Source organism: Ascaphus truei, chromosome 6 (genome assembly GCF_040206685.1).
Source record: "Ascaphus truei isolate aAscTru1 chromosome 6, aAscTru1.hap1, whole genome shotgun sequence".
NCBI classification, from domain to species: domain Eukaryota; kingdom Metazoa; phylum Chordata; class Amphibia; order Anura; family Ascaphidae; genus Ascaphus; species Ascaphus truei.
Window position 1 is genome coordinate 126,675,013 of NC_134488.1, and position 20,762 is coordinate 126,695,774.

The window sequence follows — 20,762 nt, forward strand, 5'->3', positions numbered from 1 at the left end:
ATCGATACCTGAAGGTGCACGTGTTCCCAGACCTGCTTCATTCCCAGGGTTATCATGTCTCACACTGGTTTAGCTGCAGACAAGGTTTCTGGCATGCAAATGCACACGCAATTACTTGTAGCTTCCCATCTGTTTTACACAGACTCCCGTAGCTTTAACCTGATGGATTACACAAAGTACAGTATTAAAAACCCCACTCAAAAAACAGATGTTGCCTTATTTGCAGCCTGCATAAGGGACCAATGGAATTAATTGTGATATACTAACAGGCTCTTTGTTTTTTCTATACTTTGTAAAGTGATGGATTGTTATCACTATTTAACCAACCTTATTGTGTCAGATATAACTCCAATAGTGTCTCAGAGTAACAGGATACATCAGAGGTGCACAGACTGGGGGGCGCGCCGGTTTCAGAGGCCCCGCGCTCTTCCCCCAAAGCATTTAAATTAAATGCCGGGGGGGGGCGCGCGAGGCTTCTGTAACTCACTTACCTTGATTCAGATGGCTTTGGGCAACGTGGCGTCAAATGACGCTGCTGGGTCACGTGACATCGCATGACTCGCGTCATCATTTGACACCACGTCGCCATGGCAACGCGTGTCAAATTACGCGGCGGGGTCACGTGACCTAACGTCACATGACCCCACAGCGTCATTTGACGCTTGATACAAGGTATGGGGGGGGGGACGCGAGCAGTGGGGGAGAGCAGGCAGGGGGCGCAGGGCAAAAAGTTTGTGCTCCCCTGGGATACCTTACCCCTGTCCCACCTTAAGAAAACCAGCATGCAGTAAGATTAGCAGAGGGGCGGGGTAGTAGTTACGGATTTGGTCTTGAATACATGTGAACTTATATTCAGTCTGAGATATCTACACTCCATTGTTTCCTTAGTGCAGAAGTTCTCAACTCCGGTCCTCAAACACCCCCAACAGGTCAGGTTTTAAGGATATCCCAGCTTCAGCACAGGTGGCTTAATCAGTGGCTCCCTGCTTCAGCACAGGTTGCTCAATCAGTGGCTCAGTCAAAGAGTGAGCCTCTGATTGAGCCACCTGTACTGCAGCAGGGAGCCACTGATTAAGCTACCTGTGCTGAAGCTGGGATATCTTGAAAACCTGACCTGTTGGGGGGGGGGAGGGGGAGCTTGAGGACTGACATTGAGCACACCTGCATTAGACTAAGTCCATGCTGCCGCAGACCGCGCAGAGGCGTCCGTGCGTGACGCGATCACATTGTCCTGAGGCTGGGATGTCCTTCAAAGCTGACCTGTTGGGGGGTCTTGAGGAGTGAAACCTGTGCCTTAGGGAAATGCTTTAATCTCTCCGTGCCTTCCCAAGGATTACATCTGAGTGCAAATGTATCTCTGTATATTTCTCCTGGTATATCATTTCAATTGAAAATAAAAGAGAGAGAAATCCTGAGTGGGTACGGATGTTATATTCAGGGGGGGGGGGGTAGAGTGCGCGCTATCCCCGGAATCTCCCATACAATGTTGTTTATCCCTCTGCTGCTCCTATTCTCCCGGGGTCAATCCAAGCAAAACAAAGCACAAAAAGGGAGAAAAATAGAGAAGAAACAAAAAAGCAAAATCAATTATAATGCAACAAAATGTATCAAATTCACAAATGACAGTTTACAATTAAAAGAGAGGGGAGATCACACAGATTTATATATCCCCTCCTCAAAACCGCACATCCCCACGAGGAATAAAAACCTGGAATTGTCCAGGAAACCGCAGGCTTACCGTCCCAGTAAGAAACAACAGGGGGGGGCGGGGGAAGAAACTCAATCCGCAATGGTAATATATGAGGTTTATCTTAGGGTTAGCGTCCTCGTGGAGGTGGGAGTAGCAGCTTCCGGGTATCGTCGTCACGATCTCGTGCCGCTGCGTAATGACCACAACGCGTTTCGTGCCCAAATGGCGCTTCATCAGGGGTTTGGCCTAAAATATCCTGTAACATATTTAAATAGTGACAGGGATATCCTCATGCGCCAATCAGGATCGCATCAAGAGCGTCTCAATGAGCCGTCCAATCAGCATAATAAAATACTCAACATATACAGTTTAAAATTACCAAGCCTTTACATCCAAAACATTCAACATTGCTAACAAAACAAAACGTACACATAATTAATATTACAATCATAAATGCAGGTGCAAAAAATATATATATGCAGTGTTCGACAAACCTATACATTTGCTCGCCCCGGGCGAGTGGATTTAACCCCTGGGCGAGTAAATATTGGCCCAAGCAGCACACGTTTGGTACTAGGTGGCGAGTAGATTTTTTTTGTGTGGCGAGTAGATTTTTTGGTGATTTGTCAACCACTATATATATGTATCAACACCTAATCAATAAAATCATAGGCAAGTTAATACCATGCCTCCCATAGCTACACACATATTATACTTGTGTAGCCGGGCTCCCCTTGCCCGCATTTATTGTTGTCGGGTGGGAGGGTTGCAGCAGGGCAGGGAACGCTCCGGTATATCGGAGGTTCCGCGATTAGGCCGCCGCCATGTTGGGAATTGGCGCAGGCGCAGAAGATGTGGAACAGGAGGTTGCGCATGCCAAAGCCCGCGAAGGAAGAGTAGCTCCCATAGGGTGGAGCATAGGGAACTACGAGTTCCAGCAGCCCCGCGGGACCACATGACGCACGGGGACCAATCGGGTGGTAGGAAGGCAGGAAGGAAGAGGGATATAGGGGTCAGAGCTAGCGGGAGGAGGAAGGAGACGGAGCTCCAGCTGTAGGGAGGCATTCAGCCCCTACCTAGGCCTTATACCCCAGGCCCAGTTAGGCCCTGAGTCACTGTAGTGTGGAGCCGAGTAAGGACTGGCCCTAGACAGGTTCCGGTTCCCTTATTGTGCGTTCAGTGATCAAATAAGAGACAGTGTGCATCCAGCAGGAGGTCTGGGCTCAGACCCTGCTACTGTTGCTGCCGTCCGTTCGGGTGGGATCGCCCCGGACCCTTATTGCTGACGCCATCTTGCCTTTGACCCTTTGCGAAGATCCTTGGCAGGCCCGGGTACTGGAGTGCCCGGCAGATAAACAACAAGTGCACCAACTATATCACCTTTCATACAGGACACAGTGGCTGCGCAGTCACCCATACATATCCGTTATCTCACTTGAGGGTGGGGGACATATTGCGTGGGGATACTGGACACGGGGTGGGATCACCCGGTGTAAGGGGAGGTAGCGTCCTGCGAGACGCAGTAGTTAGTGTCTACTCTAGGGAGGGACACCTGTTGATATATTGCCTATGCTATAAGTAAAGTCATTCGTTTGTTTTACATGCTGTGTGTGTGTGGAGTGATATACAATTGTCCTGCGAGGAACCACTCCCCCTCTGGTGGAAGCCATCGCAGGTGGAGGCGCTGCACCAAGTATAAGGTATTATCTATTGTTCCGCGTGCCCCAGGCTCTCCGTGGCGGAGGCTTAGGCCCTGTGAGCCTAAAGGTTATACAGCATATGGTAGCGGCCTGTGTTCACTAGGAAACAGGGCTGCACTTGCATAACCTCATATAAAGACAGTCACCAATATATCTATATGCACACTTCTAATGTTAGATAATACAAACAAAAGACAGCAATGTGGTTAATTATATTCAGGTTAGTAATTAGCAACTAAAAGTTAAAGCAAAAAAGTTAAAGCAAAAAAACAAAACACATTTACTAGTAGATGTATTCTGAGTTTGGGAAAACAACCCCTGAGCACACTTCTAATGTTAGATAATACAAACAAGAAAAAGACAGCAATGTGCTCAATTATATTCAAGTTCGTAAAAAAAACAGTAAAACTTTTCTAAGTGGTTGTTGTCTTTTCCTTGCTGTGAATTTATTCACTGTTAGATGTGTTTTGTGCTGCTTTAATTTATAGTTGCTAATTACTAACTTGAATATTATTAACCACATTGCTGTCTTTTGTTTGTATTATCTAACATTAGAAGTGTGCTAAGTGGTTGTTTTTCCATTCTGAGAATACATTTACTAGCCACCGCTATTATATGACTGCAGCTCTTTTAAAATGGAGGTTCTAGCCTCTCAATTTTCGAGAGCCCCCGCCCCACACACCCCCGGGACGCTACCCGCACATACTGTTGAACGCTATAGGTGGATAGATATGTTGTAGTCCCCTTCAGGCGATTCTGTTCCCCTTAAGCCCCAGCAATCCTAGGAACCCTACACATAATCCTTCTTGCAATCGCCCTGATACAGTGTTTTTCAAGCACTGCTCAGTTTGGCATGGATTTTTGGATATTCATGTGATGGTTTCCCTTTACAGGGGGTTCTGGACCCTCAGATCCCAAGAGCCCCCAGGTACACCACCCATAATTCCTCTTGCAATCGCCCTGATACGGTGTTTTTCAGGCACCACTCAGTTTGGCATTTGAAGATCCCTTCTGCTGCAAAAGCCTGCCTGCTTCTCAGATCACCATGGATCTCAGCAGCGCCTCCAAATGTAACCGGTGTTCCCCCACCCCAAGGGAGATTCACTGCTACCTTGTGTTGTGGTGCTCACCTGCAGGTTTATAGAAGGGCCTGTGCTTCCGCCGTTGTTAGTTGAGGATTAACAGGACAGGCTTTTGGGATCATGCAGCTCTCATCTCCTCTGGCACAGCGCCTCCATTCCCTCAGGGCCTATCGCAGATAGCTGCAGTGCCCTGTGGAAAACCTCTTTCCCTCCCCCTGACAGACTGCAGCCTCAGGCAGGAGTATAAAACAGGAACTTGAACTTTATTGAAGAACATCAAATCGCTTATTTGGCTCGGTCTTATGGCAATATATTTCAGTACAATCATCTCTCTGTCCCTGGAATCAACACCAGGGGCTTCAGGCCTCAGTGGTTTATCCATAACACTGCCTGCGCTGGTACCAGGACTTACGTGTCAGGCAGGGAATTAGTAGCCATGGGGATACCTGGCTACACACATCTCTCTGAACATTAGAAGAGAGATACCCAGCTTTGCCAGAGACTCGACAGTAATCCCTTTTCACACCAATATAAACTTCACAAACCTCCCGGCCAAAGTGAAAAGTGAATCACAGCGCAATAGAAACCCTTCCCGTTACCGCAGGTACCGTGCTGTGAGTATAGTTTGCTTGATACCATTAAAGGTCTGTGTACTGTAGGATTGTGCTTTGCTGGTTCCTCACCTACTAATGATGTCCTGCGAAGCTCCGGATAGAATGCAGCTTCCTTTATAAATACAGATGCAGCAAGACTCGGGGCCGGCGCTTATAGGCGATGCCTGTGCACCGAGCCTCGCGGTTACAGAGACCCCGCGCCCTACCCCACAACCAGGAAACTGAGTGAGAGGGCGGGGTCTCTGTGACTATTACCTTCTCCGTCGCCCTCTCTTCATGCAGGGTCCCTCATCAAAGCGCCATGATATCAAATGGGGGTGCGTCACCAACGGGACGCCAATATCAACGGGATGCCACATGGCGTCGTGGTGTCACATTGTCATGGCAACGCGACGCCATTTCACGACGGGACGCTGAGGAGATGCCGCAGGGAGGAGGTCCTGCACCGAGCCCCGCGACCATCCCAGCCGGCCCTGCGTTACCGTCCTCGATGGGACCCCACGCAGCATTAATCCTCATTATAGGACTTCATATATATATATATATGACGCATCATTTGTTCGGAATTAATTGTGACACATCCCTCATTTTGAAAACCCCATTGAAACTATTTAAATAAAAATTGAATTATGTCTTTTTTTTCTTCTCTTTAATTATAACTTGCATTAGAAAATATTAAAGATGAGTGTCATATTCTTTATAACAGCCATACTGTGAAACTAATACCGTTTGGAACCCTTTTTCATTGATACATAACAACTTTATTCTGCGCTAACACTATTTACAGTCTTTTTAGGGTTTAGCCCATTTTGACGTATTTTGCAGCTTTTGTGGGGCACAGAAATATTATTTTTTAGTACACGCCAAACGCGGCCTATTTCTCTGCGCCAAGCCACATGAAAAACAATATTTTTGACACAGGTGGCACAGAGGGAGAAATTTGAGGTTAGGATAGAGGGCCTGACATATCCAGTTAGTGTTTTGGCAGCTTCTCCTCTCGTGGGAACGTGCTACTCACCCTCAGCCCTTCCTGACAGGAAATGATTAGTGCCCCTTCCTTACCATTCTATGAGGGACTGATTTGTCCATCTGCGTTGCTCATCAAACTTTGTCATGAAAGTGTTGGATATTTCTAAATATAGGGTGGCCGTCACATGGTCATACACACTTCTCCTATATAGCAGATGGCAGAACCGTCCTCAACTGTATTGTCAGACGTATATCAAGTCACCTCTACACCAACCCCTCCTAATTCTGCATGCAACCACTCCTATTATTAGCAGGTGAGCAGGCCCCTGCTTTTCTCTCACTTACCTGAACCTGCCTCTTTGCCACCAACAGATTCTTGTTTCTAAAGATACAGGGCTATATTTACTAAACGGTGCTAAGCCTTAAGGCGCCCGATGCACATTCTTTTCAGCGAACCATATGGTACCCAGTAACTTTGGAGGGCAGCTGCGTCATTTCCAGCATGCCAATTAATTTGCCAAATGTCCCAATTACTCGCGAACCCAATTACTCGTCCCAATTAATTAGCCAAACGTCCCAATTACCCATTGCGTGCTGCAGCCTGTGCCTGCCTTTATCCCAGAGCATAGGAGCGGGGCGCGAAGAGATGAGGGTCCCCCGGCAGGACACCGGAGTGTCCCCGCTCTCAGAAACGTCCCAGGTAAAGGCAAAAAACATAAAGATTCTCAGGTAGGTTCCAGCTTTAACCCTTTGCTGCTAGAGGGCTGCAACGCATTGCTTTGCATCGGTAACGCCTTAGTTCCTCAATCAGTGTGGGATGCAGGAGCTTCCAAATGAAAGAGACGACAGAGAAGACCAATGCTACATCCAACATGACAGAAACACACAGTAAAATACTTATATATTCTCTTGAAATAGGGTCATTTAGTTTAACCCTCTTTGGCCAAAGCGTTGTAAGCTTGCGAGCCACGACAAGGCAGACACCCGTTCGCAAGGCCTAACACTACCAGATAAAATACTAATATACCTCTATTAGGATTAAAATTCTCATTTACCTCTATTAGGAGGGAGAAAGACCACAGTGGGTCTATATCCAGCAGAATGAGGCACGTCTGTTGTATACATATGCCACGCTCAATAGCACTCCATTTTGACACATATACATATATATATTTTGTGGGGGCTCAGGGGTTCCCAAAAAGAGCTTGCTGGGGTTCTGTGTTTTGCTTCCAAATGAAAACCTCCTGTGGAGAGGTATTATAACACCTAACTTTTATATTATACTTATTTATGTTTATTAACTTCATTATATGCAATGCATGAATTAGAGCAGTGTTTCCCAACTCCAGTCCTCAGGGAACCCCCAACAGGTCAGGATATCCCTGCTCCAGCACAGGTGGGTCAATCAGCGGCTCAGTCATTTTGACTGAGCCACCTGTGCTGAAGCAGGGATATCCTAAAGACCTGACCTGTTTGGGTTCCCTGGGGACTGGAGTTGGGAAACACTGGGTTAGAGCTAATGGGCCATACTTAAGCAGTGCTATGCCATTAAACAGGTTAGCAAGCTGGAAACCGGCGAATTCACTATTATTTGTTTCCCCTGTTCTATAATTTCAACAATCACTATTAACCATTTGTTTCACTGTTTTTTTTATGTATTACGTGTTATCAGATGTCTTTTTCTCTGATTATAATTAGGGGTAGAGGCTTAAGTAGTACCTTCTCTCTTCCCTCACCACACTCCTTGAGAAAGCGCCAGAGAGGGCGTGAAACGCGTGGGAGGAGGATCCGTTTTCTTTGTGGATCTTTGTATCTTTATTATATAGCCCAATAAAGTGTTTTTAACTTTACTTGATTGCTGGTGAGTTCTGCATCTTTAAGGGGCGGCTGAGCTTCTGATCATCTGTTCCTGCTCCTATATCATTAAACACCCTAAAGCTGCACCCAAGTGCTTTCATTTTACCTGATTTTGGGGAGGAGGGTCCCCCAGATCTCCAGCTTTAGCAGAATATGTGCCCACCAGATACACAATGGCGGTGCAGTCAGCAGCCAATAGAAAAGCCCAATGATATTGTAGCTTTCGATTCGTGACACTGTGGCCATGTTTGTACTCTGGCTGCCATGTTTGTACTCTGGCTGCCATATTTGTACTTTTTGGTGGTTCTGAACCGACACACAAAAACTACAAATATCTGGGGAACTGGGGGGGGGGATCCCGGGGATCCACAGACATTGGGGGACCATGAAAGAGCTCCACAGGGTCCCCCTGTTAAGGTAATATTAAGAAATATACATATATCCTTTTGAGGGGAACTGCTGCTTTAAGGTCATCTGCTAAACGCGTTCATCATGCAGAATGTATGTTAGCTGTGTGCAGATAGCAGTGTGCAGACAGCAGTGTGCAGCTGATCTAATTAGCTGAAGATTCGAACCCTCAACCAACTGAGACAGACAGTGAGGCTCTGACTCTGGCAGAAATAGGCAGTATGGGTTTTTATTTTGTACAGGACCCCACAAGCAGATACTGTGCCTGCCCAATACTGTAAGTACAGTTGGAGGGTATGGCTGTTTGAGGTTTAATATAACCAGTCTCTCTTGTGACTCTGTCAATATAAACATTCTTTCAGTAGCTCCCAAGAAAGCACTTTCATTGCAAGATGATCCTTTCTCCGATTTCATGTTCCCTTCTAGACATAGGGAATGTGGGAGAAATGTAGGTTATATTTATATAATTGTTTGCACTGAAATCTGTTTCGTGCACTTTGGATAATTATTGCATTATTAATTGGCTCTGTGCCAGTGGCTAGTAGCCATGACTACACGTTGCCGATATAGGGGCTAACTTCTAGACTTTTTACATCAACAAATGATAAATAATTACTTTTTGTGCGAAAGCCAGATGTGTTTTCCAAAGGTGACAGTGATCCCTTCACTGCAATCGATGCATCGCCCTGCAGCGAAGAGGGTAATATATGTGTCTAATTACTGCTAATTCTACAGTTAATACTACAGAACATATACCGGTATTTGATGTATCTCCATTATATCCTCAACTCCAGTCCTCAAGACCCCCCAACAGGTCGGGTTTTAGGATAGCCCAGCTTTAGCACAGGTGGCTCAGTTGAAGACTGCTTTAGCCACCAGTGCTGAAGCAGTTGATCATTGAGCCACCAGTGCTGAAGTTGGGACTGATTGAGCCAGCTGTGCTGAAGCAGGGATATCCTTAAAACCTCCCCTATTGGGGGGGGGCGGGGGGCTTGAGGACTGGAGTTGAGGACCCCCTGCCCTCTGGTATTCATGTTGTCAACCAAGGACATTTGTGTTGTGATATGCTACACCCACACTCCCGCTGAGCCATATGGAAATAGTGTGGGATCCTGCTTAATACAATGGGATATGTTGTGCTACCTGTGAGGACGATTAACCCTGCTCTTCCTGGATGTATTTGCGCACTGCGTCTGTTATTTATTTCGTGTAAATGGAGAGACATTGGTGCAAGTTACAAAGTAATAAAAGCCTATTTATTATACACCATTGCAATGTCGGGTACATTCGATGTCGGCCCCTGTGCTTGGGCAGTGGCCCCCGCGTGGCGTGCCGGCGAGCTCTGCGTGTGCGTGAGGAAGCCTGGCGCCTCGGAGGTTAAGGCGGGACGTGTGGCCTGCGCGTGCTGTGGGACAGGCTTCCTCCCACAAGCAGGAAACAAAAAAACAGCGCAAACCGCATAGGAAAGTACATCAAAGTATCATTAATTTGTGAAAAAGGTAAGTATTAGGCGTACATCAGATTAAAAGAACAAACGCATTGAGTGCAAACAGCACAACAGGTTACCACTCAGCAACAGGTATCCATAGCTGTGATGTCCAGTGCTTCACGTTACCTGTTGCTGAGTGGTAACCTGTTGTGCTGTTTGCACTCAATGCGTTTGTTCTTTTAATCTAATACTTACCTTTTTCACAAATGAATGATACTTTGATGTACTTCCCTATGCGGTTTGCGCTGTTCTTTTGTTTCCTGCTTGGTTAGTGCTGTCGGAGAGTTGAGCCACGCTGACCCATTAACTGCTGCAGCCGCCACTGGTAACATAGATATTGTGTGTTACTAACTACACCCGATGATTGAGGGTGGTATTTATTCACAACACTATGTCACTATTAGTGGGTTTAAGTTAAATGGTACATTAGTTGCGCACTTTACTTCTTTTCCTTTTCCTCCCACAAGGCCTTGCAGTTCCCCGCGGCCTCTCCCTCACGCTTATTACAGGGCGTGGTTCCATTGTTACAGCTGCATGGGAGTGGTGACCGGCAGCTGGAGGTGCCCAATGCATGCTACACGGGGGGATGAGTGAGGGTGCACTCCATGATACATGGGGGGATGAGCGAGGGTGCACTCCATGATACATGGGGGGATGAGCGAGGGTGCACTCCATGATACATGGGGGGATGAGTCAGGGTGCACTCCATGATACATGGGGGGGTGAGCGAGGGTGCACTCCATGATACATGGAGGGATGAGCGAGGGTGCACTCCATGATACACGGGAGAATGAGTGAGGGTGCACTCCATGATACACGGGGGGATGAGTGAGGGTGCACTCCATGCTACACAGGGGGATGAGTGAGGGTGCACTCCATGATACACGGGGGGATGAGTGAGGGTGCACTCCATGATACACGGGGGGATGAGTGAGGGTGCACTACATGCTACACAGGGGGATGAGTGAGGGTGCACTCCATGATACACAGGGGGATAAGTGAGGGTGCACTCCATGATACACGGGGGGATGAGTGAGGCTGCACTCCATTATACACGGGGGAATGAGTGAGGGTGCACTCCATGCTACATGGGGGGATGAGTGAGGGTGCACTCCATGATACATGGGAGGATGAGTGAGGGTGCACTCCATGATACACGAGGGGATGAGTGATGGTGCACTCCATGATACACGGGGGGATGAGTCAGGTTGCACTCCATGATACACGGGGGTATGAGCGAGGGTGCACTCCATGATACAATGGGGGTGAGTGAGGGTGCACTCCATAATACACGGGGGATGAGTCAGGTTGCACTCTAGGATACACGGGGGGATGAGTCAGGTTGCACTCCATGATACACAGGGGGATGAGTGAGGGTGCACTCCATGATACACAGGGGGTTGAGTCAGGGTGCACTCCATGATACACGGGGGGATGAGTCAGGGTGCACTCCATGATACACGGGGGATGAGTCAGGTTGCACTCCATGATACACGGGAGGATGAGTCAGGGTGCACTCCATGATACACGGGGGGATGAGTGAGGGTGCACTCCATGATAAACGGGGGGATGAGTCAATTTGCACTCCATGATACACAGGGGGATGAGTGAGGGTGCACTCCATGATACACAGGGGGTTGAGTCAGGGTGCACTCCATGATACACGGGGGGATGAGTAAGGGTACACTCCATGATACACGAGGGTATGAGTCAGGTTGCACTCCATGATACATGGGGGGTGAGTGAGGGTGCACTCCATGATACACCGGGGGATAAGCGAGCGTGCACTCCATGATACACGGGATGATGAGTGAGGGTGCACTCCATGATACACGGGGGTGAGTGAGGGTGCACTCCATGATACATGGGGGGTGAGTGAGGGTGCACTCCATGATACATGGGGGGATGAGCGAGGGTGCACTCCATGATACATGGGGGGGTGAGCGAGGGTGCACTCCATGATACACGGGAGAATGAGTGAGGGTGCACTCCATGATACATGGGAGGATGAGTGAGGGTGCACTCCATGATACACGGGGGGATGAGTAAGGGTGCACTCCATGATACACAGCGGGATGAGTGAGGGTGCACTCCATGATACACGGGGGGATGAGTGAGGGTGCACTCCATGATACACGAGGGGATGAGTCAGTTTGCACTCCATGATACCCGGAGGGATGAGCGAGGGTGCACTCCATGATACACAGGAGGATGAGTGAGGGTGCACTCCATGATACACGGGGGGATGAGTAAGGGTGCACTCCATGATACATAGGGGGATGAGTGAGGGTGCACTTAATGATACACGGGGGGATGAGTGAGGGTGCACTCCATGATACATGGGAGGATGATCGCGGGTGCACTCCATGATACACGGGGGGATGAGTCAGGTTGCACTCCATGATACACGGGAGGATGAGTGAGGGTGCACTCCATGATACACGGGGGGATGAGTCAGGATGCACTCCATGATACATGGGGGGGATGAGTGAGGGTGCACTCCATGATACACGGGGGGATGAGTCAGGTTGCACTCCATGATACACGGGGGGATGAGTGAGGGTGCACTTCATGATACACGTGGGGATGAGTCAGGGTGCACTCCATGATACATGGGGGGATGAGTGAGGGTGCACTCCATGATACACGGGGGGGATGAGCGAGGGTGCACTCCATGATACACGGGGGTTGAGTGAGGGTGCACTCCATGATACATGGGGCATGAGTCAGGGTGCACTCCATGATACATGGGATGATGAGTGAGGGTGCACTCCATGATACACGGGGTGGTGAGTCAAGGTGCACTCCATGATACACGGGATGATGAGTGAGGGTGCACTCCATGATACACGGGGTGGTGAGTCAGGGTGCACTCCTAACAGGGACAAATTGGTCAATTGTGCTATCCCAAGTTGGACAGCAGAGGTCAGCACTCGCCGCAGCTTCAGCACGCTGTTGGCCTTAATCCGGTTCCAGGCAGCCGGGCAGGTGCCAGCTGGTTAGCTGGTTACATGTATAAATAAAGCAGTGACCTTGTTGCTTTCAGCAGCGCGTGCGTTCCTGTGTGTTCCTGTGTGTTCCTGTGTGCCTGTGCGTTCCTGTGTGTTCCTGTGTGCCTGTGCGTTCCTGTGTGTTCCTGTGCGTTCCTGTGTGCCTGTGCGTTCCTGTGTGCCTGTGCGTTCCTGTGCGTGCCTGTGAGTTCCTGTGTGCGCCTGTGAGTTCCTGTGTGCCTGTGCGTTCCTGTGTGTTCCTGTGTGCCTGTGCGTTCCTGTGTGCCTGTGCGTTCCTGTGTGTTCCTGTGTGCCTGTGCGTTCCTGTGTGTTCCTGTGTGCCTGTGAGTTCCTGTGTGCGCCTGTGAGTTCCTGTGTGCCTGTGCGTTCCTGTGCGCTCCTGTGCGTTCCTGGCGCTCCTGTGCGTTCCTGTGTGCCTGTGCGTTACTGTGCGCTCCTGTGCGTTACTGTGCGCTCCTGTGCGTTCCTCTGCATTACTGTGCGTTCCTGGCCTTCCTGTGCGCTCCTGTGCGTTACTGTGCGTTCCTGTGTGCCTGTGCGTTCCTGGCGTTCCTGTGCGTTCCTGTGTGCCTGTGCGTTCCTGGCGTTCCTGTGCGTTCCTGTGTGCCTGTGCGTTCCTGGCGTTCCTGTGCGTTCCTGTGTGCCTGTGCGTTCCTGGCGTTCCTGTGTGTGCCTGTGCGTTCCTGTGTGCCTGTGCGTTCCTGGCGTTCCTGTGCGTTCCTGGCGTTCCTGTGTGTTCATTTAACTTCAGGGTGGTGGGTGGGTTTATAGGACACAATGCAGCACGGGAGATTCTCAGGAGTTAACCACCCAGCATATGCAAGGAGGCGACTTACCACCTCATCTGTGCCAGGGGCGCTCAGCTCCACTCCTCAAGCCCTCCTAACAGGTTTTCAGGATATCCCAGCTTCAGCACAGATGGCGCAATCAGAGGCTCAGACTGAGCCACCTGTGCCTGAAGCAGGGACTGATTGAGCCACCTGTGCTGATGCAGGCACTGATTGAGCCACCTGTGCTGAAGCAAGGATATCCTGAAAACCTGACCTGTTGGGGAGGGGTGAGGCGGGGGTGAGTCTTGAGGACTGGAGTACCACACTCTCCATATTGACAATGCGATATTCAAGTCAAACATATGAAAGCTAGAAAATAGGCAAATGCGTACAGAAATAAGAATGAACGAAAGAATAATGTTTCTGTGCCCCTCATTACGTCCGGACGTAAACCTTAAAGCAGCTGTTCAAGTAATATCCTATATGTGTGTGTTTTTAACAAATCAGTTCTGTGCTGTGAGAAAATACTTGTAGCATTTAAAAATTAAAAAAAAAGAAGAATGTTGTAAAGATATTTTTAATGTTTCTAATGTAGGAAGCATTTCCAAAGTGACGGCCCCTTCCCCTTCTGATAGGCTCTGGCTCTTGAGCCCCGCCCTCTCTCTAGTAGTGAACCAATTGTATCTAGTAACTGCCCAGTCAATCATATTCCAGGAACTACATTGCCCAGAATGCTGTGCAAGAACTGAATTAAATAACCCGGAGCAAGTGACCGATTACAGGAGAACGGATCGATCGGCAGCTTAGCCAATCACTTGTCACTGTGCAGATTATATTGATGCACATATTGAATGGGGGGGAAAAATATATATATTTTTTTTTTTTTTTTAAACGGCAGCTTGAACTGCAGCTTTAAGTATGTATCAACCAAAAATGTTTCATTAAATAGATTGTTTTATTATTATTTTCACAGTACGACTATTATAAATAATATCACACTGATCATTTATATTTACTAACACTAGCTCTAAAGAAAAAAGACACCCAATTTTTTTTCATTTAAATTGTATCGATCAGTTACACAACATGACGCAGCGCGTCACAATTGATTTTAAACAACATATGATGCCTCCCACTGTATATAGAGGGGTAATATGATCTGAGCTCGTCGGCGCCGTATGATTCGGAAAAGGGATTGTTACTTTGATACATTACATTACTAGGTTGACCTCTGACCCTGAACATAACATAAACTCCTAAGGCTGACAGGGAGGCGTGGCTGTGACATCATGCGAAACATGCGCTGGAGGCATCGGAAGGCAACAGGCTGTGACGTCACGCGAGTGGTTCACCCTCATTGGCTGAACCGCGGCCAGTGACGCGGCCGACGTGCCACAAAAACAAAATGATTTGTCTCCTCGCCAGTCTGTCGCTCCGTATCTCGCAGCCGCGTGCCCTATGTGCACCTTCATTGGCCACCATTAGTTTGTTCCGGCGGCGCACGGCATAGCGCGCGCGCCAATACAGCCTCGGCCTGAAGCTGAAGCACAGCGTTCTTTATATCGGTTCCACAAAGTGACGTATAAATGCACATTTCCTGCGTGTAATATCCCCGCCACTGCCTGGACATTGATACATGTTTCTCACAAAGTGCAGGTCTCCTGTAGGACAGAGTTACAAAGTGCCGGTCTCCTGTAGGACAGAGATACACAGTGCAGGTCTCCTCTAGGACAGAGTTACAAAGTACCGGTCTCCTGTAGGACAGAGATACAAAGTACCGGTCTCCTGTAGGACAGAGGTACAAAGTACCGGTCTCCTGTAGGACAGAGGTACAAAGTACCGGTCTCCTGTAGGACAGAGGTACAAAGTACCGGTCTCCTGTAGGACAGAGGTACAAAGTGCCGGTCTCCTGTAGGACAGAGGTACAAAGTGCCGGTCTCCTGTAGGACAGAGATACACAGTGCAGGTCTCCTCTAGGACAGAGTTACAAAGTGCCGGTCTCCTCTAGGACAGAGGTACAAAGTGCCGGTCTCCTGTAGGACAGAGATACAAAGTGCAGGTCTCCTGTAGGACAGAGGTACACAGTGCAGGTCTCCTCTAGGACAGAGATACAAAGTGCCGGTCTCCTGTAGGACAGAGATACACAGTGCAGGTCTCCTCTAGGACAGAGATACAAAGTGCCGGCCTCCTGTAGGACAGAGATACAAAGTACCGGTCTCCTGTAGGACAGAGATACAAAGTGCAGGTCTCCTGTAGGACAGAGATACACAGTGCCGGTCTCCTCTAGGACAGAGGTACAAAGTGCCGGTCTCCTGTAGGACAGAGATACAAAGTGCAGGTCTCCTGTAGGACAGAGGTACAAAGTGCAGGTCTCCTGTAGGACAGAGATACAAAGTGCAGGTCTCCTGTAGGACAGAGGTACAAAGTGCAGGTCTCCTGTAGGACAGAGATACAAAGTGCAGGTCTCCTGTAGGACAGAGGTACAAAGTGCAGGTCTCCTCTAGGACAGAGATACAAAGTGCCGGTCTCCTGTAGGACAGAGATACAAAGTGCCGGTCTCCTGTAGGACAGAGATACAAAGTGCAGGTCTCCTCTAGGACAGAGGTACAAAGTGCAGGTCTCCTGTAGGACAGAGATACAAAGTGCAGGTCTCCTGTAGGACAGAGATACAAAGTGCAGGTCTCCTCTAGGACAGAGATACAAAGTGCCGGTCTCCTGTAGGACAGAGATACAAAGTGCAGGTCTCCTGTAGGACAGAGGTACAAAGTGCAGGTCTCCTGTAGGACAGAGGTACAAAGTGCAGGTCTCCTGTAGGACAGAGGTACAAAGTGCCGGTCTCCTGTAGGACAGAGATACAAAGTGCCGGTCTCCTGTAGGACAGAGATACAAAGTGCAGGTCTCCTGTAGGACAGAGGTACAAAGTGCAGGTCTCCTGTAGGACAGAGATACAAAGTGCAGGTCTCCTGTAGGACAGAGGTACAAAGTGCCGGTCTCCTGTAGGACAGAGGTACAAAGTGCCGGTCTCCTGTAGGACAGAGATACAAAGTGCAGGTCTCCTGTAGGACAGAGGTACAAAGTGCAGTTCTCCTGTAGGACAGAGATACAAAGTGCAGGTCTCCTGTAGGACAGAGGTACAAAGTGCAGGTCTCCTGTAGGACAGAGATACAAAGTGCAGGTCTCCTGTAGGACAGAGGTACAAAGTGCAGGTCTCCTCTAGGACAGAGATACAAAGTGCCGGTCTCCTGTAGGACAGAGATACAAAGTGCCGGTCTCCTGTAGGACAGAGATACAAAGTGCAGGTCTCCTCTAGGACAGAGGTACAAAGTGCAGGTCTCCTGTAGGACAGAGATACAAAGTGCAGGTCTCCTGTAGGACAGAGATACAAAGTGCAGGTCTCCTCTAGGACAGAGATACAAAGTGCCGGTCTCCTCTAGGACAGAGATACAAAGTGCCGGTCTCCTCTAGGACAGAGATACAAAGTGCCGGTCTCCTGTAGGACAGAGATACAAAGTGCCGGTCTCCTGTAGGACAGAGATACAAAGTGCAGGTCTCCTGTAGGACAGAGATACAAAGTGCCGGTCTCCTGTAGGACAGAGATACAAAGTGCCGGTCTCCTGTAGGACAGAGATACAAAGTGCCGGTCTCCTGTAGGACAGAGATACAAAGTGCCGGTCTCCTGTAGGACAGAGATACAAAGTGCCGGTCTCCTGTAGGACAGAGATACAAAGTGCAGGTCTCCTGTAGGACAGAGATACAAAGTGCAGGTCTCCTGTAGGACAGAGATACAAAGTGCAGGTCTCTTGTAGGACAGAGATACAAAGTGCCGGTCTCCTGTAGGACAGAGATAAAAAGTGCCGGTCTCCTGTAGGACAGAGATACAAAGTGCAGGTCTCCTGTAGGACAGAGATACAAAGTGCCGGTCTCCTGTAGGACAGAGATACAAAGTGCCGGTCTCCTGTAGGACAGAGATACAAAGTGCAGGTCTCCTGTAGGACAGAGGTACAAAGTGCAGGTCTCCTCTAGGACAGAGGTACAAAGTGCCGGTCTCCTCTAGGACAGAGATACACAGTGCAGGTCTCCTCTAGGACATAGCTACCAAGTGCCGGTCTCCTCTAGGACAGAGGTACAAAGTGCCGGTCTCCTCTAGGACAGAGATACACAGTGCAGGTCTCCTCTAGGACAGAGGTACAAAGTGCAGGTCTCCTGTAGGACAGAGATACACAGTGCAGGTCTCCTCTAGACCAGAGATACAAAGTACAGGTCTCCTCTAGGACAGAGGTACAAAGTGCCGGTCTCCTCTAGGACAGAGGTACAAAGTGCAGGTCTCCTGTAGGACAGAGGTACAAAGTGCAGGTCTCCTATAGGACAGAGCTACAAAGTGCAGGTCTGCTGTAGGACAGAGCTACAAAGTGCCGGTCTCCTGTAGGACAGAGATACAAAGTGCAGGTCTCCTCTAGGACAGAGGTACAAAGTACAGGTCTCCTCTAGGACAGAGGTACAAAGTACATGCCTCCTCTAGGACAGAGGTACAAAGTACAGGTCTCCTCTAGGACAGAGGTACAAAGTAAAGGTCTCCTCTAGGACAGAGGTACAAAGTACAGGTCTCCTCTAGGACAGAGGTACAAAGTACAGGTCTCCTCTAGGACAGAGGTACAAAGTACAGGCCTCCTCTAGGACAGAGGTACAAAGTACAGGTCTCCTCTAGGACAGAGGTACAAAGTACAGGTCTCCTCTAGGACAGAGGTACAAAGTACAGGTCTCCTCTAGGACAGAGGTACAAAGTACAGGTCTCCTCTAGGACAGAGGTACAAAGTACAACCCTACTCACAAGTCCACGATGCAATTCTTCATTTATTGTGACAGCCAAGAACAGAGGAGGAGCGTTTCAGGTCCGTATGGACCTTGCATCGGGTGTATCTCTGTCCTAGAGGAGACCTGCATTTTGAGGAATTTGTTCAACTGGTTTATTAACACATAACTAAAGGAAACATGTTTATGCTGCCGGGGGTATAACTGGGTGGACAGCAGATCATTTGTTTACACAAAAGTGCGCTTATTACATACCTGGTACTGGCACGTCAGCGGCCATATTGGCGTACCAGGTGCATCATGGGGAAATGCTTATTTTCTGGGGCTGACCCAATGGAGCCTCCTCCACTTCCACTTTGGTTAGATGGGGGTAGGATGGGCGCGCGGGGGCGGCCATGTGGTCACCTGACCAGAAATGCTGAGATCAGTGCCACCGGGCCTCCAGCGCTGGAAAGGTTAAGTGAATGGGCACCTCACAGGACCCTAAACTCTGGCCCATGCCCCCCTATATATACTGGTATTTTCATGAAAATTCTGGTAACCGTTGGCTAACGTCTGAGCAATTTGTCCGGGTCTTGAAAATGTGGTGAAAACGTGACTTTTTAAAGAAATTCCCACCAGAGTGTTTGAAGCCCATTGGAAGATACGCGCACAGCCCTGCCGCAGGCGTTCTCAACCCCAGCCCTCAAGACTCCCCAACAGGTCAGGTTTTCAGGATATCCCAGCTTCAACACAGGGGGCTCAATCAGTGGCTCAGTCGGAGCCACCTGTGCCGAGTCAGAGATATCCTTCAAACCTGACCTGTTGGGGAGTCTTGAGGCTGGAGTTGAGAAGCACTGCTATACGGTGCATATAAGATGCATATAAGGTGCATATAAGGTGCAGGTCACGCCTGCCCGCTGGGAAATGTTGCTGTTGAAATATCATTTTGTACGGAACGGCTTAAAGAAATGCTGGCATTTGAGTAACGTGTTAGCTGGAGAGCCGAGCACAGCACAGAAAGGTGCGTTTGGCATCTCCCAGTTAGAGAGATGTGAATTTCACCCATTGCCAAAGATTTGTGAGCTTGAGAAAACGTGCATAGCCCTGGCCTGTTCCACGCGCATGCGTGGAACAGGCCAGGGCTGTGCACGTTTTCTCAATTGTCTCAATCAAATGTCTTCTACGGAAGGTTGTTTTTGGGGGCAAATGTTGATCAAATTGACAATTAATCACAAAGGGTCACAGGTGCTTTATCATCAGCAGTTTAAGTGTAATGACGTTTAGATGGTAAGCTCTCCGGGGCAGGAAGTGCCTTTCCTATCGTCTAACTTTGCACTTGTCGTATTATAATTCCTTGTATTGCTTTTTCTCTTCTGTAAAGCGCCGGATAAACTGTTGGCGCTAAATAAATAAAAATATACATCCATGACATTCTGTGATAACGGGTACCACATCTGTTGTATTTGTTTCCCATTAAGATGCCAGAGTTGTCCTCGAGTCCAATATATTATGTTAATGACTTGTCTATAAACGGTCTGTCATATTTCACAGAAAATGTCAGTACAGCTGCAAATGACAATCGTCTCCAGGAAGCGGTGACACAAGTTAAATTCAACCCTCCTGCATCTGGAGATATTGAACCCAACAGCTAATGCTCAAAAACCTTAAATGCAAGTTATATATAACCACACACTTCCAAACAGCTAAAACAGGGGTAGCCAACTCTAGTCCTCAAAAGCTACCAACGGATGAGGTTTCCAGGATATCCCTGCTTCAGCACAGGTGGCTTAGTCAGTGGCTCAGTCTGAGCCACTGACTCAGCCACCTCTGCTGAAGCAGGGATATCCTGAAAACCTCACATGTTGGTAGCTCTTGAGGTCTGGAGTTGGCTACCCTGATCTAAAACATCTTGTGCATGGATAATGTTGACACACAAACACGATTGTTACTTGCCAATAATGACATGTACTGCCCCCTACTGCTCACTTCTAATGTCTTGTAAATAGGATCCAATAACACCAATAAATCAAACACCTTTTATGCTAAGCTATATACTAATCAACTGTAGTGCGCTGTAATGTGTCATATAAAATAGCATCACTTAGTGAATATGGGCAGGTATGGATTCTTCTGTTATAAACCAAATGAGACGAACACCCGCTCAACCCAAATATATCCATGGGTCAGGTGAGCTTCTGTGCATCGGGGCTACTATAGCTTACATGCTACGAAGGGGTTCTTCTATACGTCATTTATTGATATAGAAAGGAAATATGAGTAATGCAAATTATTACCCTAAACATAAGTATACAATTAAAATGCAGGAGGGGCAAATACACCAAAAACATTTAAAACTTTAGAGGGCTAGAATTATATGGAGA